This window comes from Periplaneta americana, chromosome 15 (assembly GCF_040183065.1).
Source record: "Periplaneta americana isolate PAMFEO1 chromosome 15, P.americana_PAMFEO1_priV1, whole genome shotgun sequence".
In the NCBI taxonomy this organism is placed as follows: Eukaryota; Metazoa; Arthropoda; class Insecta; order Blattodea; family Blattidae; genus Periplaneta; species Periplaneta americana.
Window position 1 is genome coordinate 52,693,739 of NC_091131.1, and position 25,955 is coordinate 52,719,693.

The 25,955-nt window shown below is 35.6% G+C and overlaps 1 protein-coding gene and 1 non-coding gene across 2 annotated transcripts in view; both read left to right on the plus strand.

The window, feature by feature from the left end:
- Positions 1–25,955, plus strand: part of LOC138714927 (uncharacterized) — a 285,934-nt gene that overhangs the window by 189,453 nt on the left and 70,526 nt on the right. The window lies entirely within an intron of this gene.
- Positions 537–613, plus strand: TRNAA-CGC (transfer RNA alanine (anticodon CGC)). The gene has a single exon. It is a non-coding gene; the product is annotated as a tRNA-Ala (tRNA).

Genomic DNA, 25,955 nt, shown 5'->3' on the forward strand with positions numbered 1-25,955 from the left:
AAAAGTTAAAATAACCCCGCAGCTGCAGGCGTGAAACATTGAGACCTTTCTGTTTAGTTGGTTTCTCGGCGAAATGTCAGTTATATCTGGTTTTACATGTCTTTTCATAGCTGAAAACGTAAGGTCATCACATCATCAACTTGAAGGTTTAAAAACCAATCCGATTTTTTTCTCCTTCATGGATTTTGGTCTTCCCAACTTTTTTTCTGGCCGTTTCCTCTGCGCGGGACACGTTATATCTAAGGTAGTTAAACTGATTTACTTGTGAAATAATATTGCCGCAGGTTATCGGTATCTCTAAATGTCGTTACTTTCTTCTTCGTTAAAGATATGTCTAAGATATACGTATGGCCATAAAGTCATTAAATATGCGCTCCTGCATATATGACTTAAGCCTATATATATATATATATATATATATATATATATATATATATATATATATCATTATTATTATTATTATATATATATGTCTAAAATGTAGGTAGTAGGCCGTAAACATTACGAGAGGAGTTCGACCGGCACCGTGGATCGTGTCCCGGCATAGCTCAGTTGGAAAGAGCGCTCAGCGCGCAGAACTGAGAGGTTCCGGGTTCGATTCCCGGTGCCGGAACGAATTTTTCTCGAATTAATGGTGATATTATACGTATGTGTTTACTATTTCCTTCAACGTAAAATAATGATTATAAAAATAAAACAAAAATTGGAAGTGATTAAGAATTTCGAGAATGGTAAACTTGCCACTAAGTTGACGAGAAATTGTTGAATAAAGATAAATTTAATATCAAATTGAATTTGTTTTTAGAAAATTCGTGCAATTTCTCCACTTTAACAACCCAAATAACCGAATTTTAGTGTAACTGTACATGGCGAAATGATAGCAGGGTGTTGAAAGTATTTGGAGAAAATCTTTTCCAAAAATTTCATCTTGACATATTCATTGATTTTAACTTGGATATTGGCTGTCGAAAGTGTGTCCGCTAGAAATTGGGCTGAAGTCGCTTCTCTGGTACGAACTGGAAGGCTAAGTCAGAGAGATTTCAAGTTGGGCGCAATTATTGAAAATGATTAAATTATTAAACAAATTTTGTAGCACTGGAATTCGATCCCAAGAACTTGGTTCTCGAGCCCCGAGGAATGCGGCGAATCCTCAGAATTTAATCACTTCGAAGGAATTGTGTTATTTCGGTATGGAAATTACTTCATAGTCCTATGCACAAACTTCGTCAGGACAGACTTGTTGCTAGACTACTAGAAAAGCAGAAAACAGTTATGAATCAGACATTGTGATTCAAGGAATGTGATACGAAGATGGAAACTGTATTGTACTTATAGTCTACAGTCGTCTCACATACAGGATTTCCAATACTTGTCCGGAATAAAAATATTTGATATCTTGTTTTTATCATTCTGCGCACCATTAGCTGAGTCATAATTATTCTCATCATCGTAATAAACATTAACAATAACCAGTCATCAAAATCATCAAAGAATCACAGTTATCATCTTTATAATCATCACCGTCATGGTAGTGGGAACTCTTTGTTCATTACTCAACACCTATTTTTATTGTAAAGACTACAGGGGAATCATTTTATAATGAAGCATCGGTAGAATGAGAATGATAGATGAAATTGTGAAGTACTTCAGGAAATGAAGGTGATGATATCCCCTTTACACACCATGAAGGCGAATGAAGACATGAAGGTAGAGTCCCATGTTTTCTTTATCTCGGCTCTGGAATGATGTGGTATAGTTGGAATTAAGGCTGTTCCACAGTAAACTGGGAACGGAAACGACAACAAGAACGAGAACGAAAATATTGTCAAAATGAATGTATTTATGCTCGACCATGCCGAAATGTAGTAATTATACACCTGGTAGTAGCCCTTTAATGCACCTCATTAAAGTACACCTATTCATTAAAGTTCAGGTGTTCAGCCAATGACAAGTCACCTTTGTACCGTTATAAAACCGCAAGTATCGATTATTCTCGGATATGCAATCGAAAGACAATTAGCGAAAAGTCATGGAAGTTTGAAATCCAATACTGTCGCAGAAGGTTATGTTCTGTTACTATAATAATTAGCGTTAATTGTAAATAATATTCAAATAAATTCAATTTGTCATCTCGTTTTTCAATTCTAAATCAATTTCCAGGTTATATCAGACTAATGTTCATCTTATTCTCTATCAAGGTCAATGACATTCGGCCTCGGAAAAAATCAATACTTTCGCGTCTGCGCACATCTCACAATTCAGGTCAGTTCGCACATAACCATAACATGACCTAATTTTGAATAATTTCAAGTTAGAAATATGGTCGAGCATAAAAAGTCGTATGAAACTTGCCTATAATGATAATTAAGACGCTCGTATGAAAATTATGAAACCCGCTTGCGCTCGTTTCATAAACAAACATACTTGCGTCTTAATTACTACCATTATAGGCTCGTTGCATAATGTACTATTAAATGTGAGCATTCACAGTTAACGAGAGCTTACCGGAGCCCGGGAACGGAAACGTGAAAATTAATTGTGAATGCTCACATTTAAATACATTTATTTTAACAATATTTCTGTTCTCGTTCTCGTTGTCGTTTCCGTTCCCGGTTTATTGTGGACCAGCCTTTACGTTCCGACCGGCTTAAGACTCGTTACTCAAATTTGACAGGAGGCTGTAGAAGTTTAGACAACGAGAAAATTCCAGCCACGACCCGGGATTGAACCCGAGATCTTCCAGTTCCTAGCCAGTTGCTCTACCAACTGAGCTGCCCAATCACCTAACATTGTCATATTATATTATTATAAAATCACTATCATGTTTATTTGACCTATTCTTTTAAATATTAAATACAGAGTGTCCGGGAAGAACACTATCGATAAGAAAATGTTGTAACTCAACAGCTAATAAATTTATTCAAGTGCTGCTTCCTGAAAAAGACAGAAGAACTCACCAAGTTTCTATGGTGATCAAAAATGTCCACATGTGCATCTGGTGTGGCTCGGCAGACGTATCAACACCGAAATGTCAGCAACATTGAATATAATAACAGTGTCGTTAACATGAAACTTAATAATAGTTGAGTATATAGTGTAAATCACGAGGACTGGAATTACGGTACTACCACTATAAAAATTTGGTCATTTCCTGTGTCTTTTGCAGCAAACGGCATTTGTATAAGTTTATTAGTTACTGAATTATAAAACTTTCTTATCGGTAATATTCGTCCCGCACACCGTGTACAAGGTTATTCAATAACACGGTATAGCAATAATAAAACAACGATAGATAGCAATAATGAAACAATGATAGAATGACAATGGCAGAGGAAATCTAAGTAATTAAAAAATCTAGTTTACAGACCATTTCTTCAACATAAATTTCATACAGTCTGTATGATATCAAATCCTTGTTCATTTAGATGGATTAAAAACGAAGAGTAAGACAAACCCACACTTACTTCAGGCATTCACGAGTCCATCTTGCACTTCCCAGAATTTAATTTCTATATGGGTGGTAAAATTTGCCTGGATCCCTCTCATTTACGCACAGGTTTATTTTACGTGCTGTTAACATACGAGACAAGCCTTCCGGTATTACTTCTCTTCCCATGAATTCACTCATTCTAAAATCAACATGGAGGAACGAGATAATTACTCTGTCTGCCATTACAATTCACTCTTGCGTCACAACTGTCTTTTGATTGATGGATTGATTTAATTTTTTTGCGCACAAGGAAGCCATGCTGATAATTTTTATCGTCCTTGAATACCTATCACCCTCGGTAGCATTTGAACCCGAGAACATCCGCGAAAGGTACAACAACTACTAGACAGACATTTGTTGAGAAACCGTCATAATATGATTGAGCTACGAAATATGTCAACCAAAGCGTGCGATCTGTTGGTATGTTACCTCGCAACTGAATATGCAGGTGTTACTGTTGTCCACCCCTTTCATCATAATAGCCAATACATATGTAACGCATTGCATTTTTCCTATACTCGCTGGAAATTAATCTATCAGGAGTTAATTAAAAATCCAATAACATAACAGCAGTAGTAGCCAGAGATATTTTTGCGGCAGTGTTGAAAAAAAATCACATTTACTGCAGAACTAAAACTGATTTGTTTTTCGTACAAAGCTTTTTTAAGCCTTACAAACATGAATAATTAACAGTAATGATTACTGCAAATCAATCAAATAAATTTTGTTTGCTATGTTTTATTTTAAAATTACACTGTAATACGTAGCTTAAAAATAACTCACCGCCAGTACACGATTTTAATCATCCCTGTACTTTTCAATTTTGCTTCTAATATTATTTACCTCATGTTTTTACATTGCTGTTCCTACCCTAATTTCTTCCTTGTTTGTGCATTATTGCTTTGATATTTTTCCTTTTCATTTGTACGTACGTTACTCCTTGAAATACTAATGCTTCGTTTAATTCTAAATTTTTAATTCATTCGTCAACTATCACCTGGAGTTTTTCCGTCATACTCGTTAACTAAAAAGTCACGTTTACACATTAAGATTAAATACACAAATTTCAGGTAGACTGTACTCTCTTAAAGTCCCACTGCCATATCGATTGCTTATCAAACACTCTCTGTTTTCAAAGTCTACTCGATGTCTCACAATCAGTGCTGCTCATCGGAGTGACTACTACCGCGGAGGAATCGGAGATTATGAATAAAACTCTCCACCGGTGATCTCCGATACTACCGTAGGTGGAACAGGGGACACACGGAGGGATGCGGTGGTTCGGAGCGAGGCGACAGTTAGCTCAAGGACGACCGGCGCGTACGGACTGACGGTAGTTGTGAGGGGAATAAAATTGCACCAAATCGGATATCCGTCGCATGGAAATTCTTTAATTTAGTTGAAGGTAATAATAAAGTTGCACACTGTAAACTATGTGGGCGAATTTACTCTAAGGATGGTGGAACTTCGAATTTGTTAGACCATTTGAAGCCATCGCACAATCGCGAACTTGAAAACAATTACGCAAAACATTTGATACGATTTCGTTTTAAATTGTTTTAGTGCTATTGTTCCCAAACGCTCACAGTCTGTGAAAAAAAAACTTGAAATCTCTCTAAAACGTAACTTTCGAGGCAATAAAAAACAAATGAAATATTTACAAGATGACTTGAGTTATATTTTACTGTTTAGACAACTTGAGTTATATTTTACTGTTTGGATTAAAATATTTCTGAATGAAACTAAAGAAACATCTGATAATAATATAATTACAATTATCCTTAAGTTGATATCCACTTATATTTTTATTACAGAGCAGGAGTGGCGCGTTTTAGAAGAGGCAGTTCAAATGCTGACACCCTTTAACACAATAATCACAATCCTGTCCGGTGAAGAATCTGAATAAATTATGTTGGACAGTAAACTTTATTCCATTGATAGCCCACATTTCTTTTGTTTCATCCTGAAGCTCCCTTAATATATTTTACGTTAAACTAAACCGATTAGAATAATAACTGACAAGCCCTGTTTGCGATTAAACGAGAGTTTCTAGGGGAATTAAAGTATAAATGTTTACATTAGCTACTGAAAAGCTTTACTTCTGCATTAGTTTTGCAGTTAGATTGAATGTTATTAATTTGATCAATGACATAAAACTAATACGACTTTCCACATATACTATGAATTTCAAAACTAGAAAAAAATCTGTCAGCTAACGTAGCACTTTAAGCAACACAAAAAAAAGAGCCGAAGAAAGAGAGAGAGATTAACATAAAAGAGAGATTAAACAACAACAAATTAGAACTTATTTTAAAAGATACGCGGACGTCAGCGGACTCGAATCACTACCTGATCCGATTAAAGGAATTCTCAGCGGAAAGTGTATGTCTGGACCACAGCACATATACAACCTGCGCTGCATCAATCGGAGACAACCGGAGGTCTCCGATTGAAAGCGCGCTAACAACCGCTCCGGAGAAAACCTAATCATAAGCAGCACTACTCACAATCCTTGACGAAATAATGAAATGGCAGTTATTATTATTATTATTATTATTATTATTATTATTATTATTATTATTATTATTATTATTATTATTATTATTATTATTGTCATATAAATTGAGGGAAAGAAAACAGAGGACGGACACTGGAAAATTTTCTTTTCTCAATCGTACTATCAGGGACTGGAATCTTTACCTGCAGACTTACTAAAGGCTTTACCAATAACAAAAAATGTATTTAAAAATAGACTTAAGGACTTTAACTAATAGACGGTAGTATAGTATATTATATACACTATTTAAATGGTGTAATTGATGTTTTGTTATTTTAAGTATTGTATCAGTGAAGAAGTGTGTTGTGTCAGTGAAGTATGAAGTGTGTTTTGTCAGTGAAGTGTGTTGCGTAAGTAAAGTGTGTTTGTGTCAGTGCAATTTTATAATTTATAGTGGTACAGTAGTGCAAAGTATTGTGAAATGTTTTTGAAGTGTTAGTGACATCAGGATAGTATCAATGAAATGTGTCGTAGTACCAGTGTAGTGAGTGAGTTGACAGCGAAATGAGTGTAGTGCTGAAAGCTACTTGTGCATGTATGAACATATCATACTCTAGGGTTTTTAGTTCTAACTTAGGGTTAAGATACAAATTAGATTTACTTCAAATGTTATTTTAAGTGATCGTGCTTCATTTAATTTAGGATGCTCCTTATTATTATTATTATTATTATTATTATTATTATTATTATTATTATTATTATTATTATTATTATTATTATTTTATATAAATTTCTGTGCAGTGAATTTAATAATGGTTATGGAAATCTTTGTCATATCATGTTTGTTAAAGGCCACGCTTTACATTCTCTCATATAGCGTCCGTTGTCCTTTTGCTCTTATGTAGCTTAGCTGGAAATTCGTATTTTAGCTTAACTTAGTTATATGTGCATTCTGCCTTATCGCACTTTACCTTTCCTACCAATTCTTCATTTTTTTATTTGAATTGCAATTTAATTAAAACTATATTTAGTTAGGTTCAATTTATTCGCATACTTTGCTCATTTCATTTCATGCGACTTTCTTTTGTTTTCTCCATTTTTATTAGTTGTGCTCACTTTAAATCGTCTTCAATTAATTTTATTAAATCTAGTTTGATTCATTTTTATTACACTTGGATTTATTTTACATTGCTTTTTTTTTACCTAGTTTTCATTTTCTGACTTCAGTATAGTTGTAATTAAATATGTTTACTTAGTTTAGTTTTACATCAAGCACGGCTCGTGATTTATTGCCCTTGTCCTCTACCCCCTTTGACCTCCAGCTACACGCTAGGAAACAAACAAGAATGTTTGTCTTCTTGTCGTTCCAACTTGTATCCTCTACTGCTGTCCGGTCTGCAAATAACTGCAGTCATATATACAAATTTGTTGGACCCCTAGTCCAAGTTCAGAGGTAAACGAACCTCGTCCATTGTTTACAATCGAGGCATCCTCATAATCTATCTACCTTGCACAAGCGACGTTGTTCCAGGAGGGGACAAATAGCAAGTTGCGGAGACTTCCCTCAGAGTGTCTTCGACATAACTTCTTAATCCGGTAAACGTCTCATTGATTTTTATTTCGTCGTCATATAAAGTGTTTCAAATTGGTTGTAATTATAGTCACTTTAACTGCGAGGTCAATTCGTGACTGTCGCATTGTTATTAATATTGGATTGCTGTCATCTGATAAACGCACGTTTTGCAAACCGCTGTGCTATCTACTAGACATACTCGCAGCTGTAGACGGATTGGTTCCCATTTCCACCACAAATTGTAATACTTATCAATCATTTTGTTAATTCCAAAGTATTCACCTTGTCGCTTCTATCATGTTTCTCTTTCTTGAGCTGTTCTATTCAATTCCTCATAGTCGTTGCACTTCATTCTTCTGAGCATGTCTTAGGTATATTTTCTTCTTCGCCTTCCACTTCATTTTTTGTCAAGTATTTTCCCCTTCAATATATAAACTAAAAAGTTGTTATGTCTGATTATATTACCAATTAATTCTAGTTTTCTTTTCTTTAATTAATTTATTTATTGATATTATGTTTTCAGAGGTAGTCCAGTGGCTAGAGCGCTAGACTTATAATCCTGTGGACCCGGGTTCGATTCCCGGCGTACCCCCAACTTGTGTTGGGCAAGCCCATAGTTCAGGTAACGCAGGGGTTTTCTCCAAGAGCTCCAGTTCCCCTGTGGCATCTCAACAAATTTCCATAATAATTTCATCTTATCGCGGGTGTAACATGGACCAGCCTCCTGTGGCGCACCCTGGGCAACGACTACGTTGGTAAATTGGTCTAAACAACTGGCTTCATATGGCTGGATGACGTACCCGCCATTTACCGTCTTCAAAACTTCAATATTTGAGCCATTATCTTCCCAGCTGAGTTTTAACATTTTGTTTTCCAACTTCTCCATACAACAGTACATTCCATATAATTATTTTACATTTTCCTTATTTAAATGTTAATGTGGAAGAAGGTCCATGACTGTTTTCGAGTAGGGACAGTAACGTGGTGGTTTCTCGTTGCCTTTCACATTGAAGCTTTACTGCCATTAAAGTCGTTCCGAACATGCCAGTAAATGCTCAGCCCACTTGAATAGCTTATATTATCAGGAAGTAAGACTCATCGTCCTCCTATGCCACTGGAATTACAAACATCTTCACCCATATAAACTGTTTGTCCTCTTCGCCTGTAAAGGCCGCCCTCACAAGGTGCTGTCATCCGGAGAAACATGAACTCAGATTTTTTAACGAGGTTTTACTCTTTCCCGTTCTCATTTCACAATCGTACTTGGTACTGGCTTTGGCGCAGTTAGATATTATGCTATATATTACGAGAATATTTTCAATGAAATAACAAATGTATTTTGTCTATAGTACTAAGAATTTATAATTTCAACGTTTAATTAGCGGATGTCAAGGGTGTGGTAAACGAATTACAGCGTGTATATTAAAGTATATTAAAGGAAACTGGAATCTTGTGGAAAGATGCGAAGGAAATTGCTGTAAAATGGACCAAGACAATCAACCTGTAAGATTAGGTTGAAAAAAAAAATAGCGAAAGTTAAAGTGGGTTAATATAGGAGGGTAGTTAATAGTGATAGATCAGATAAAATTTTGACTACTCTGATCCAGTTACAAAGATAATGCCAGTAATAATCCTAATTTAATCAGATGTTAATATAATGATAGTTATGATGTCACCAGAATACAGAAATGTGAAGGTAGCCTGCAACATAACTTGTATGCATATGTGTTGATGACACTAATAATGTATTTAAATGTATTAAAATTAAATATCGTGCTTAGGTATTTAATAATAATAATAATAATAATAATAATAATAATAATAATAATAATAATAATAATAATAGACCTCATAATAACAATAATACTAATAATAATAACATATTATTCACGAATGTCATCTAGGCCACTCGTCAGACATGAAATTATCATCGCACGCAGGCTACAGGGAAATGCTAGAATTGGTTTTGCATGGATTAGGTTAGGGATAATATGGAAAATGACATGTATATTATATGGCAAAATAGAAAATATAAGGCATAATTATATTGTTAACATGTGTTACGACAGATCAGAGTGAACACAGTTTTATAAAAAGGAAAGGCTACATTTTTGTAATGAAATTGCCTTAGCCAAGATATGAAGAATTACAAATGAACAGGTAATAAAATCTTTAGGAATGTATTTTTTTGGAAAGTAAGAGAAAAGCGAATGAGGGAAGTAGACAAATTAAAAGAAAAGTAAAATAAATTTTAAATGTGTTTATGAAATATAAGCAGGCCTATCTACATATGTACAAAACTGTAAGTTCATAAGTGAATGATAGCTAAATGACTGGAGATCAGTGCCGTCATTCAACATTGTAATACACTGCAACCAAATAGCTGAATAAATGAGTGAATGAATGAATCGATAAATAAATAAATGTAGGTCTAGCACGCAAATCTCAGTACCTATTATTGCAGCCTGAGGCAAGTTCCATAGAATTACAATCTACTGCCTGGTCGGTCATTATGACTTGAACCCAGTACAACCCAAGAATATATTGTTATTATTATTATTATTATTATTATTATTATTGATAAAATGACAAGATATTTTCAGGACTTGAGGACACCTTTGTTTGGCCACTCCTGGCTTATTCCCTTGAGAACTGTAACAAGAGATGTCGACAGACGCTATTAAATATGCAGCAAGTGGGGAGGAACATCCTAGTAACTAAAAAATTGCCTCCTGCTTCTCAAGGGTGATGTCTTACATACTCCATCATCTGCCCGCAGAGTTGAGCTTCAGATGTTTTTCAAGGCGCTGTCAGAAACTCTAATCTTGATCCACCGGAAATTTGTCTTTCGGCGGAATCAAAACTTCATTTCTTTTATAAAGCGTTCCTGACCAGCAGGATAGAATCTGCTGGATGTTGGTTAATACTAGCTATTATAATTAACTGAGTGCTCCTTTTTCAGCACAGATATTCTCTGCTGAAAGTGATATACACTTGATGAATAATTACGTGGATTTTTTTTATATGTTATGATCAGGATATCCCTGAACGATTTGCATGAAACCAATTTCACGTCAATAATTCCTAAGTCAATTTTTAACGCCAATGGATGTAGTAATTCAGACCCTCCACGTTGCCGCTAAATTAGCTATATGAATTCCATTTCTGGGGAGAGAATGTTTATGTGAAATGGAATTCATTATTTCTTATGACATGGGGCAGACGAGGATGATGAGTGGCGGAGTTGAATTTTGACGCAATCTAGAAACTGTCGGTAGGTTTTGCTTATTTATAATTATTTTGCATACCACAAAATTAAATACGAGACTTTTGGCATTACTTCTCTTCCGAAAGAAACCATGCTGAGAATTTTATCGTCCTTAAAAATCGCTCATATTCTGGTGGAACCTTTGAATTATTTAATTATTATAGGCACTTGACCATGAGAACGATATGCTTCTGAAAATAAGTGGCCAAGTAGTTTTGAAACGTTAGGGACTTAATGCTTCTTTACTCGTCTGAAGGACACACCACATTAATAAATATGGATGGATGGATGGATGGATGGACGGAGGGACGGACGGACGGACGGACGGGCGGACGGACGGACGGACGGACGGATGGATGGATGGATGGATGGATGGATGGATGGATGGATGGATGGATGGATTGGTAAATTGCGTGGAGAGTTACATGGCTAGATGGATGGATGAATGGTTAGGTAGAAACAAAAGACGGATTTGAGTTAATGAATGAGTAGTTTGGTAGTATGAATGGATGGATGGATGGATGGATGGATGGATGGATGGACGGATGTATGAATGGATGGATGGGTGGATGGATAAATGGATGGATGGATGGATGAATTGTTGCGTGGAGAATTTCATGGCTAGATGGTTGGATGAATGGTTGGGTAAATATAAAAGACGGATTTGAGATAATGAATTAATAGTTTGGTGAATGGTTGGATGGATGGATGGATGGATGCATGCATGGACGGACAGATGAATGAATGGATGGATGGATGGATGGATGGATTGTTGCGAGGAGAATTACATGGCTAGATGGTTGGATGAATGGTTGGGTAAATATAAAAGACGGATTTGAGATAATGAATGAATAGTTTGGTGGATGGATGGATGGATGGATGGATGGATGGACGGACGGACGGACGGACGGATGTATGAATGGATGGATAGATGGATGGATGGATGGATGGATGGATGGATGGATGGATGGATGGATGGACGGACGGATGTCTGAACGGATGGATGGATGGATGGATGGATGGATGGATGGATGGATGGATGGATAGGTGGGTGGATGGATGGATGGATGGATGGATGGATGGACGGACGGACGGACGGATGTATGAATGGATGGATAGATGGATGGATGGATGGATGGATGGATGGATGGATGGATGGATGGACGGACGGATGTCTGAACGGATGGATGGATGGATGGATGGATGGATGGATGGATGGATGGATGGATGGATGGATGGATGGATGGATGGATTGTTGCGTGAAGAATTACACGGCTAGATGGCTGGATGAATGGTTAGGTAAATATAAAAGACGGATTTGAGATAATGAATGAATAGTTTGCTGGATGGATGGGTGAATGAATAGGTGGTTGGAGAGATGGATGAATGAATGAATGAACGAATAAGTGAGTGAATGAGTGAGTGAGTGAGTGAGTGAGTGAGTGAGTGAGTGAGTGAGTGAGTGAGTGAGTGAGTGAGTGATTGAGCGAGCGAGCGAGCGAATTAATGTATTAATTAAAAGTTTTTATGTAAGTCAATTTCGTTACTGACAGGCTTGTCCTGAGTAAGAATTATTATGAATTAAGAACAGTGGACTCCGTCTCCATTATTATGCTCGTTAGAAACTCCCATTTGCAGTGGATTTTCTCACTCATCTGAATTAAGGAACTTCACGTCGCCCAACATTAAAACTGCTTTCTTGTCACCGTCTCTCTTCATTATGCCCCGCTTCTTGGAAACTAAGTTGTCTCTGAGAGCAACAGTATTCCTACATTATAATTGCATCAATCGATTTTGGAAATAGTTTTTAGTGTTTACTCTTTCACGCTACAGTTTCTTCGTTTGTTCTTCTTTCTTACCTCAGCTAATCGATTACTTTTTATCTACACGATCGAGATCCCGTTACCGGAAAATCTTGCAAGTTGTATGATTTTTAGAAACTCTGAATAGAGTTTTCTCTAAATATATTCCACTCTTTCTGCATGATGATTACATCTCACCGACTCTGGATTGCTCTTGCACTTCATGTGTGTTATTCAGTCTATTTTATCTTTTTATTTTCTATGGATATTCATTCGTCAAAACATCTGTTCGTAATTCCTAATACAGCTTATAAATGCATTAAAATTTGGTACTTTGTTATTGTTACAATGATTAACTCCATCTCTTGCTCATTTCTACTTGTTTCTTAAGGGATTAGGTACAGCTTACAGCAGTAAAATTTTTGGAAATATTCAACATTTGTTTTCTCCATTACTGTATCTTGTACAAAAATTAAAATTGGTATATGTAAAACATTGTCCTTCTGCTATATGAAAAAAAAATATTTTTACGATTTAAAAAAATTATATATATATATATTGTTTTTTTTTTTTTTTTTCAAAATTCGAAATGTGCAGTTCACTGTGCAGTGATGAAGCTTTCCCTCATAATTCATAAACTTGATAACTTTTTCATGTTCTCTCTCTTTTATTTTATTGCTGAAACTCATGTTTACAATATCATGCTCTTTCAACTACATTCCTTAATAAGTAATATTTTTTTTTTATTTTGTGTTAGAAGAAAATACTGATATTTGACCATTTTTAAATGAATTTATTTTTATCAGAAAATCCATCAAAGGCAGAGAAGTGATCTTGCATCATATTGTAGATATGACATGCATAAATACACACAAAAAATTTCATCGCAGAATGTTGGTTAGCTTTTGAGTTATGTAGGAAATGCTTCATTACTGCACAGTGAACTGAATTTTGAAAAATAAAATGTAAATAATTTTTTAAATAGTATTTTTTTTCATATAGCAGAAGGACAGTGTTTTACACATACTAATTTTCATTATTGTATAAGATACAGTAATTGAGGAAACAAATGTTGAATAATTCCATAATTTTACTGCTGTAAGCTGTACCTAACCCCTTAAAAGAGAGTTTCTAGTAGTTAGAACTGACATCCCTACTGCTACAAATTGCCTGTTGTCTGTAAAGGTGCTGCTAACCTCTGGGCTTCTATACTCTTAATAAGAATAACATTACTTTCTTTTTTTTTCCTTTATTATCATAGAAACAAACAAGACATCAGAGGATGCATTTCAATTTTCTTGTTGACTCCTGCTTCGCTCTCAGTTGTTTTGTACTCCTCCCACGGACATACAAGCCATGACTCAATATTATGCATTCCCATGAAATATACTCCATAAAAAGTCAGCGTTACTAAGTGATAGTAATATGGTGTGACAACAAATAAACATGTAACAATATATTAACTTAGCGCTGTGTGTGGAACCTTGAGATATTATCATATTTCATGTGAAGTGCTTGTGTGCGTTTTTCCTTCACATGCACGTTTAATGCAGCCATTAAAATTGAAATAATATGAATAAAATTAGAGAGCTACTAATTGTTTACAAATAAACGAACAATGAACAAATGTTTGAAATTTTAACTCGTAATTTGTAATTATTTCGATAGAAGTGTACACAAATTTACACATTAAGGCTTCCATTGATTGGCATTGGGAACGCTACCTTTTGAGCGTATTCCGAATCTCACCGGTGAGCAATCCGATGGCATCACGGTGTTCCGAATTCCACCGATGACATCATTGATGCTCCACCGGTGTCGCACCGGTGCCATCAACTTGTGGAGGTGGTGGCAGTCTCCATCAGTGAATCTGATTGGTTCTTGTATAGGGCGGGAATTAGCAGACGAATGACATCGTGCACTGTTGTGTCATGGCGGTGTGTTCTGCTTTAGTTCTCTGTATTGTTTGTAATGAGCACAACGTGAAAACAATATGTTAATGGCTTATGAGCGAACATGTCAACGGACCAGTTATTACTACCGGTTCAAGAAATAAGTTGTTTATGCTCTCTTTTCTTTGAACGAGATGGCAGTACGGAAATTTCGCAAAATTTTGCTAGCGTAGCACAGATAACCACTTACACAGTCGCCATGACAGCATCGATTCTTCCAGCAGTTTTGTTCCTTATTTTCGTTGCAACGTGACGTCATCGATGCCACCGGACCGGTGAGATTCGGAATACGCTGTTTGTTAGTTGTCCTCGCCAATGGGCGTTCCCAGTTGAATTCACTGCCGAAGATCAACATGAAAGGAGTCATATTTTGCGACCTACGAGTAGAATGTCACGAATGCAATCTGCTCTTTCAATCCATCTCCATGGAAACTGTTGATCTTGACATCCATGATATAGTGGGAGGTGTTTTATCTTACTGGAAATGACATTCTTGGGGTATTTGAGGGATTATTGTATATTTTTAAGCATGTTCTAATATATCATGCATGTTAATGTGACCTCAAAAACGAATAACCTAATAAGAAATTCTGAAGTCAAGCACACCACACGTTAAGTTTTTTTTTTTATTATTGCACTCATTTTGTGTAACAAAGTGTGGGTCTTTACTTCTCCAAGTTCTACAGTTACACAGCCACCGGCGTAGCTCAGTCGGCTAAGACGCTTGCCTGCCGATTCGGAGTTGCGCTCGAGTGCGAGTTCGATTCCCGCTTGGGCTGATTACCTGGTTGCATTTTACCGAGGTTTTCCCCAACCGTAAGGCAAATGTCAGGTAATCTATGGCAAATCCTCGACCTCATCTCGCCACATATCATCTCGCTATCATCAGTTCCATCGACACTAAATAACCTCGTAGTTGATACAGCATCGTTAAATAACCAAGTAAGAAGCCTACAGTTACATCGGTTCAGGGTACCAAAAAATGGAAGACGAAGAACACAACATGACTGAGAAAATCATTGTTACCATCTATCAGGTTTAATATTTCCTGGACAAACACATTAACAATCTCGACAAAAAAAAATAGACAATATGAAAATAATACACAATATCATAATTGGTTCGTTTAGAAAATTTTCAAAATACAGATGTTAATTCTGAAATAAATCGTTTAAGAGATAAATGCGATTTTTATTGCTAGTAATTCTGCCAGACATGCTGGCATTATTTTCCTGATCTTGCACATATTTCTATGGATATTATTACCGGTAGAATTTGAGTCAATATGTTCCAACCCTCGTCTACTTCGGACTTCATAATCGTTGTGGTGATCACACCTATCACCAAGAACTGGGAACAGAGCAATGATGAACGCGGTCATCGTATTTTTGCCATTATTTTTCTTTATTCATTAAAATATTATTTTACACGCATAAAATTTACTGCATAACTTCCGTGACTTTATTTCCTCCTATAGCAACCACGCTTACCAATTTTTCACCAATAAATAATCCGTCGCCTTCTATCAAGAAATAAGTGCGGTAACCACTGGACCACCGAAACAACAACTTTCCGATTTTTAAATGCTATTGTTTATTTTATAATGTAGGCTATAAAATATTTACAAGTTCTGACAAGGTCGATCATTTCATGACGAAATGAGAATGAGGTGTGCTGAAAATTTTTTGTGTGAAATGATGGCATGGTAAATGGGAATGTCTCGAGAAAACATACCCGAATACTGACCCTGCGCTCCACAAATTTCACTCCGACGCGTCGGGTTTTGAACTCAAGTACAGGCGTGAGAAACAGACTCTTCAACTGTTCGGGAAATGGTACACCATATATAACTTACTGTTATAGAAATGATAATTTATTCCATCAGAGAGCAAACCATTAAATAAAATTATACAACATAAAGCAGTAGTATTTTGTAGAATATTATTCTTTTTCTGTACTTACGGAAAATTATATTTTATCTTAAGAAATGTCTTTTTAACTAGATCTTTGTAAAAACAAAATTGTCCCGCATTGTTATGGTCTTCTAGAAACCGTCTCCATATTAGATCATGCAGCAGAAATATTATCTTCTCTACAAACTTCTCCTTAATCCATACATCCGATTTCCTTCATTAGCGCATTTAATCATTTCACTGTCTTCTGTGTCTTGCATTTTCCGGAGCTTGCTTTAATGAGCTTCAAGTTTTATTACTCTTTTACCGTCCTTATGTTTACCCAGTCTATTTTCTCTCTTCCACCCCACCCCCACCGGCAATTTTCCAACAGTTGCTAAATCTGTTCATAATTTTAATGCAGTTTCCAAACTTCAACAAAAGTTAGCGTTGTATGTTACTGTCAATTATGCAATTTTATTACTTCATTGTTTTCTTTTCCTTTCTTTTTTCATTATTTCTGCGTCTTTTTTTCCTTATTTTTTTCTTACGTCACTTCTTTTATGTTACTTCTCTTTCAGTTCTTTTTCCTTATACTTTTCATTTGTTTTCTTTTTTCGTTTTCTTTTTTATTTATTTTTATTCCTTCATAATCCTTTGATTTTCCTTTCTTTTTTCCTTCTTTCTCCTTTTTTTCTCTATTTACTTTGTCTTTATTCTACTTCCGTTTTTCTTTTCCTTCCTTTTTCCTCTTTTTCTCTCATGTCTCTCATTTTTTCTGGCCCCATTTGATAGGAAGCTGTCGGCCAGGTCCTACTCTATCGGAAAGTTCTGGAAAAAAAAATGAAACACGTTTTCAAGAAGTACATGTTAGTAGAAGGCCATGGCACCATCGAACCAGGTACTGACGGATATCGACATAAACTTCCATTAATTTAGTAACGAATTGTGTTGTTTATTTTAGAGAATAAGCGACAATTTCCCATTTTAATTTGAGAATCATCCGATAAAAGGTGTTGCCTCTCTGCAAACTATAGATAAGAAGTTAAAACCATCTTTAAAGAGACCTTGGGAAGTTTAAGTAGTAACTAAAGCACAATGTATTGCTCCGTCATTGTTTGAGTAATTAAACCCGTTCGCAGTAGGCCTTGAGATAGTCAAGAAATTAATAAAGTAACTACGTTGTAATGAAAAGACAGAAAACAGGTTGAAGGAACGACTGCTTATGGGCTAGCAGATATACGGTTCGATTCCCTTCTAACAGCAACTCAAGTCAGCTGTCTACTTCTTACCAAAGGATAGGTGTTCGAACCCCAGAAACTTGTAATGGACAAACTTATTTTTAAATATTTTGGTTTTTCCTCTGCCATTCTCATTCCACAATTATTTGTATCGACTTGTCACTTAACTGACTTCTTATTAAAGAAATTAAAGTTATGTCCACAACAGAGCTGGAGGCAACATCGTTAAACAGTTTTTTATTACCGTATTTCTGTTCCCAGTGCTATTCTCGATTCGCCACTTCCTCATCTGTACTTTTCATCGCAGTTACCTCTTCCATATTTATTCTAGACCTAGGATGAGTCTGAATACTATGAGTGCATTAAAACCAATAAATAAAAGAAACAAGAGAGCGAAGATGAGGAGAAGAAAAATTAAGACGAAGGAGAATGATAATAATAATAATAATAATAATAATAATAATAATAATAATAATAATAATAATGGCTTTATTTAACCTGGCAGATTTAAGGCCGTAAGGCCTTCTCTTACACTCAACCAGGATTAAAACTTGCTTACACAGTTGAACATAAAACTGGATCGGAATTAAGTACTTACATACTGATACAATTTAGGTACATAATGAGATCAAAAAGAGGTAGTTACATAAAATTTACCTCATAAAATAAAAATAAACATAGTGGAATACATATTAATGTTGTTAGAATCAAATAAGAATCACATAAAAACAGAAGCCGATAATTCAATAAAAAAATGTACACAGTAAAAATAAAAATAAACACATTAGTATACATATTAGTATTAGATTACAATTAAGTAGAATTTACATAATTAAACCAGAAACCGACAATTGAATAAAATGTACACAAAAAAAATAGATTAATAATTTTAAAAACGACACAGTGGGATACATATTGGCGTTAAGTGATAAATAAATACGATTTAGATAATAAAAATAAGAAACAAAAAATATAAATACAGTGGAACACATTCCATTAAATATTTGCAACGCGTTAGGTCTGGCAACTCATCATAAGATATTTTTCTAATTTACATTTAAAGGAAATTAAAGTTCGGCAGCCCTTGACTTCAGGCGGCAGAGAATTCCAGTAACGAGAAGTAGCAACAGTGAAAGATGAAGAATAAAGAGATGATGTGTGCAGTGGTATTTCTAGCGTGTTATCATATTGTGACCGAGTATTTAAGTTATGATACCGAGAAAGACTGTGGAATCGGACAGATAAGTAAGAGGGAGTAGAGGTGTGCAAAATTCGGTATAAGAGAGAAAGGGCCTGTAACTTTCTCCTCTCATTTAACCTGAGCCACAATAATTTATCGAAAGAAGGCGAAATGTGATCATACTAGCGGACATTACAAATGAAACGAACACACGCATTATGAACACGTTGCAGTTTCTGGGATAAATCCACCCTGAGATCACTGAATAAAGCGTCACAATAATCGAAATGAGGCATAATAAGAGTCTGTACAAGCGTCTTCTTTAATTTAGCTGGATAGTGGTACAATCTTTTTAATGAGTGAAGAGTGGAAAATACTTTCTTGCATGTGATAGCAACAAACGTAAGAAATCAGAGAGAAGTAAATAATAAAAATAAATATTAGGATAAAGGGGAATGTAAACAGGAAATAAATATTAGGAGAAAGAGAAATATAACAATAAAAATAAATATTAATAGAAAGGGGTATATAAAATAAAAATAAATATCAGCAAAAAGGGGGATATAAGCATACAAATAAGTATTAGGAGAAAGGGGATTATAAAAATAAAAATAAATATTACGAGAAAGAAGAATATCACAATAAAAACAAATATTAAAGCAAAGTGTATACATTTTGATTACACAACTTTTAACACTATATCACTTCGGAGAACGTATTATGTATCTTTCTCGTGTTAAATTTTACATTATCCCGTTAACATGTTTCAGCCTGTTATCGGCCATCTTCAGAACTGGTTGTTGCTAGTCTTGGCGTCTTTTGTTTGTGTTTTCTCTGGGGGTGTGTTTCTGTAGTGTAATGTGGAGTCAAAGAGTGTGTGTGTTCTGAAATTGAGTTGTGTGTTGAGAATTTCATTTGGATCATTTCATTTGAACACACTAGAACGATACGAAATATATAGAAACAACAAAAACATATCCAAGAGGAAAGAGAATAGGAAGAAGACAAGAAAGAAAATAAGAGAGCGAAACTAATATCAGTAAAAGCGTTAAGAAAATCAAGAGGAAGGGGCTGAAGAGAAAAAGAAGTAGGTGAAGAACAAAGCGGAGGAACGAAAAGGTGGAAATAACTATAAGAAGAATATCTACAACTTTTTCACGGTTTTGATTTTATGCAAGGTACGGTATGTGGCCGGAATCCTTTGTGCTCGATGTCGACCTTTCCAATGCCACAGTAATTTCTCTGAATTCCGTATTATGAAAAGGCAAAAGAGCAGCATTGTTGCCTAGGTAGGAACTTTCTGAGAATCGTCGCATTTTTGTGTCGTTGCCAGAGAAACGGGCTCTTTGATATTTCAATTTTACGCTGTAATGTGCAGCAATCCGCCATAAATCATTGCCCAGAGCCTTCTTGTGCGGTGCTTCACACGGAACTGGAATGCATCCCAAGGCTTCATTTTTAATGGCAGAATGACCTAGAAGCCGTCTTCGTTCACCATATTTTGTTAATTTAATTTGAACCGCTCTGTCCACTTTGAAGACTGTGAACCAGCCCTGAGCATTCTTAACAGAGAAACTCTTAGGTCCTTCAGAATCCTATACTTTTTATTAATTGCTTATGTATAATTATTTTCATAGTTATTCTTTCCATGCAATTTTTTAACTGGATTAGCTACCTGTCAGTAAAGAGAGCGGTTTATATGCAACTTAAGATGGAACGTAGAATATGTCTGTCTCCTCCCTAGATATGAGGGTGTGGTAACTTGAGAATTATCACATAAAAATTCAATCCCTTTTGTTCTCTTGTATTCTCCTTGTTGTCCTTGTTCTCCTTGTATTCTCTTGCTTCCCTTGTCTTCCCATTGTTCTTCATGCATCCTCCTTGTTCTCCTTGACTTCCCTTGTTTTCCTTTATATTCTTCTCGTTCCCTTTATATTCCCCTTGTTCTCCTTATATTTCCCGTGTTCTCCTTGTATTTTGATTGCTCTTGTATTCCCTCTTTCTCCTTGTTTTTCCCTACTGATATCTTTGTATTCCCCTGTACTCCTTTTTTTCCCCTGTACTATACTCCTTGTATTTCATTTGTTATCTCTGTAATCTCTCTTGATTTTCTTGTATTCCCGTGGCTTCCCTTGTATTCTCATTATTATCCGTGTATTCTCCTTGATTACCCTCGTTCTCTATGTATTCTCTTCATTCATTCATAGTGTTTTATCCAAGGGCAGTCTTTCACTGCAAACCCAGCATTCTCCAGTCTTTCCTATTTTCTGTCTTTCTATTGTCTCCTTATATGATCCATATATTTTAATGTCTCCAGTCTTTCCTATTTTCTGTCTTTCTATTGTCTCCTTATATGATCCATATATTTTAATGTCGTCTATCATCTGATATCTTCTTCTGCCCCGAACTCTTCTCCCGTTCACCATTCCTTTCAATGCATCTTTCAGAAGGCAGTTTCTTCTCATCCAGTGACCCAGCCAATTCCTTTTCCTCTCTCTGATCAGTTTCATCATCATCCTTCCTCCATCCACTCTTTCCAACACAGCTTCGTTTCTTATTCTGTCTGTCCACTTCACACGCTCCACTCTTCTCCATATCCACATTCCAAACGCTTCTATTCGCTTCTCTTCACTTCGTCGTTATTTCCATGTTTCTGCCCCATACAATGTTAATTTTCCTTAAATTCCTCTTGTTATCCTTGTCTTCGTCCCGCGCCTTGGCGTTGTGGTCTAAGGCGTCCTGCCTAGGACTCGCGTTACGGAATGCGCGCTGGTTCGATTTCTCATGGGGGAAGAAATTTTCTCATGAAATTTCGGCCAGTGTATGGGACCGGTGCCCACCCAGCATCGTGATGCACTTGGGGAGCTACAATAGGCAGCGAAATCCGGTTACGCAAACCAGTTATAACGGCCGGGGGGGGAGCTCATCTTGCTAACCACACGATACCTCCATTCTGTTTGGATGATCGTCCACCTCTGCTTCGGCATGTGGCCGTGAGGCCAGCAGCCGGCTGTTCGGTCTTGGCCCTTCGTGGGCTGTAGTGTCACGGATTATTATTATTATTATTATTATTATTATTATTATTATTATTATTATTATTATTATTATACCTATTATAATTATTACTATTATTATTGTTATTGTGGTGATTTTATTCCAGCAAAAATAGATATGTTGATAAAATAATTTTTCAGGGGTGCAACGTGCACAACAGCTTCAAGAATTGAAAGCACTTCATGAAAGGCCAAACATTGAAGAGAGTCGAACAATTCAGAGTCTATGTTTTGGAGCAAGTTAGCCTATGTAGTATGTTGGGCATTAGCTAAGCACTAAAATCCTTCACGGATGGTGAACTTGTAAAGAGATGTATGGTGCCTGGACAAAATATAGTTAATTATATCTCTGTACTGCAACAGCTCAAATGTGAATTCACAGAACATAGGTTTAGTGATTTTAGACGTATGGAGAGTGATATTGGTTTTTTTTTTAATCTTTTCATAGTAAATTTAGTACAATCCGTGAGAGTGCAGTTCCAGGACGAGTTGATTTACTAAGTAACGTAGAATTCAGAATTAAATGCAGAGAATATGACTTCACAAGCATAGAATTATTAAAAAAATGAACAAAACGAAATATCCCACGATGAGCTTATTCGCTGCCACTATGTTAGCTACCTTCGCCTCGACATACGTGTGCGAACAATTATTATTTATTTGCTAAATCCAAACATAGGTTCCGATTAACAGATGAGCATCTTTATCGCATTGCAGTAAATTCGTTGGAAATAGATTACCGATTACTTGTAGAAAAGAATGCAGATGTTGAATAGACCGCAATGTAGACTATATGGTGAAATATGAAAATGATATTATCTATGATATTATTATATCATAACTAGGCCTATATTAAATATAATAAATAATGTAATAACTGAATATTGCAGTGTATACTTTTTCTTTTTTCAAATTCAGTTTATTATCCGTATTTGTAAGAGAGCAAGAACTATGCTACGGACGGTGCTGCAATGTACAATGCACAGTAGTTGCGGAGCCCAGTCCGTACACTGTGTGTGTGTGTGTTATGCAGTGTAGCATCATCCGTGTAATCGGGGCTTTTACAATTTTGAGCATACCTGATGTAAGGAACTGGACTTGGACTCAAAGACTGCGCATAGGCGTGAGTTCGCATCCTGTCTGAACTGATTACTTGAGTTTGTTTCTTCCGCGACCTTCCCCAACTGTAAATGGAATGTCAAGTAATCCCATGGTGATTCCTGGGACTCATTTCGCCTAATATCACCTCGCTGTCTCGAATTGCATCGATCCTGGATAATCTCTCAGTTGATACAGCTTCGTTAAATAACAGATTTTTTAAAATACGAGTATTTGGAATACATTAAATGCAGCGAAGAACTCCGTACCAAATGGAAATTTAAAGAGGAAAACTTTTATATATCGGAAGACTGCCTATCTCATCATCATTAGATTCGGAACCTAAACAACGTGGAAAGGAATCAAATCGTGGCCCCGAGACGCGGCCTCAGGAGCCTTGATTTCTGATTTGTTAATGTTTATATCTCCTTGCCAGACGGCGTCGACGAGCTATTTCAACGCAGGCACGCTGGTGTCCGGGAGATCACATTGAAATTATTTACACAAATCACTCAGAGGTTTGATTTGATAGAATCAAATTAGAACGACAGTAAATCAGGCTGCATTTTCACAATGTGTTTGTTAATTAGGGATTATCATCCGTGGTGACCATAAGTGATAGCATTCCCAGTTACAAATCAAATTGGTCCGGGTTCGATTTCCAGCTCGGAAGTAGAGACTTATTTGTCTTCAAGAGGAACGGTGTTTTTTTTTACCTTAAAGGGTAACTTTGAACAGTGCTGACCGCATTATCAGAGAGTCTTGCTACTTGTGCATTCTTGTTGCTAGTTAGTAATCTAAGCATGAATATTCATCAGCAAAAGACATCGGTGACTTGTAAGAAAAGTATAATAATAATTGTTGTTGTTTAGTCAACTGTCCGAAGACAGGTTCGAACATCATAAGTAACACCAGTAAGGCATCACTCATGAGGAAACTAGGCTAGGAGATAATGGGGTAGGATGATGATAATAATAATAATAATAATAATAATAATAATAATAATAATAATAATAATAATAAACCAAAGAGACTGGTATACCAAGACCAGATTATATTGACCAGACATTCTTGAAAATGTTGCTGATCATGCACATTACATGCAAAGAAGGTAATATCATTTCTGATGTCAGAATATTTTTTTTTCACCGATTACACAAAAAGATACAATCAAACTGGAAAATTTATCAGTGAACAATTCGAAGAAAATATTATACACATCTGTACATTTTAAGCAAAATGTAATAATAATAATAATAATAATAATAATAATAATAATAATTTATTTTAGCTGGCAGAGTTAAGGCCGTAAGGCCTTCTCTTCCACTCAACCAGCGAAAAGTATATATACATATGCATGAACTTGCAAAGAATTCAACAATTTGATTTAGATGAGAGCCCCGGTTCTTGAAAGCATTGATGACAATATACGGAAAAAAAAAAAAATATATATAATACATATTTTGTATTCTGATATTAGGAATGAATTTACAATAATGCTTTATATACGCATTGCTGACAACTGCAAAGATGAAATTGACAGTAATATGATGCTTGTAATAAATTAGTAAAGGCATGTGAACAACAATAAAACTTAATTTGATAAAACCTTAAAATTTCCGATACATTTTAACTTCTATTCATTTATTAGGTCTAAATAAAAAAGCTAATTTGTATTTTTCTATCAACACAAAGACGAAGGAATTAGGCTTACTAAAGAATGTTGTTGACTCACGTTTTATGATCCCTCGGAAAACGAAAGTACGATTTGGAGCAATTTGCAATGCTGTAATTTTGTAGAAATTATAAACAGCACATATACACCCTGACTTTTAACACAGCACTAATTAATAAAACTATGAACTAGCCCAGCAACAATATACCTTGCAGTTGATTACAGCTTGTTTCGCGAGTATCGCGACACCGGCCGCCTAGATAGTAGCACCAGCGTCATTCGCTTTAACGGTTAACTTAAAAAAAACACAGATAGTTAATGTCTTGAAATATCAAACACTTAAAAATGTATTTTAGAAGATTATGAACTAGAAATAATTTATAATGATTACAACCGTTTTGTCAGAAATAACAGTGATAACAAAATACTGTTAAAATGGCAACATTATCTTCAAGAAGAAATGCTTGTTTTAAATTTAAGAAGCAGTAATATTGTAGACATACTACTTTGCAAGAGAGTTCCTTAGTTTATATATCATATTCTCTGACATTGGGTATTCACTAATTAATAATCCGGAAATTTTATTTTATTGTATGCTGTACCTTGTCTTTGAAAAAATTCTTTTAAGATTCACGTCGCCATATCTGACCGCAACATAACATGTTTTTTGATAGCATTTTCTGTATTCAATATTCAAAGTTCGCAGTTTTCATCGAATGTCACTATCAAGTTGTCAGCTTATAAAAACTTGATCGAATTCTCTGCATGCCATTTCGAAATGCTTTGACAATTTTCTGCCCTGCGTCACAATAATAATTCAGAATATCTCATGGAGTTATTTTACGATCTGGATAGACAAAAACAAAACGGTTGCCAGGGCAGCGAATGACGTATAGTGTCTGCCTGCTGTTTCCCTCTCGACGTCACTTTTTTATCAGTTGAACAAAGTCCCCCCCCCCAACATCTGCTTCTAAATCCCTATAAAAATGATCAATCACCAACAGCCATGAGTTCGTTTTCTATCGGTGGTTAAATTCAATTCATATGAAATCAGATTTCCAGTGTGTTCCCTTTTTATAGAGCCCAAGACTCGATCCCTGTCATAGCCTATTTGTAACAAAAGAGGTTGTGGGCACGTTCTTCAAATTGTTGAATTTTTTCACTCACTTTTGTTTCATCGTTGCGTCTTTATCGCCTTATTATTAGTTATATTAGCTATGTATTCTCATCAAAG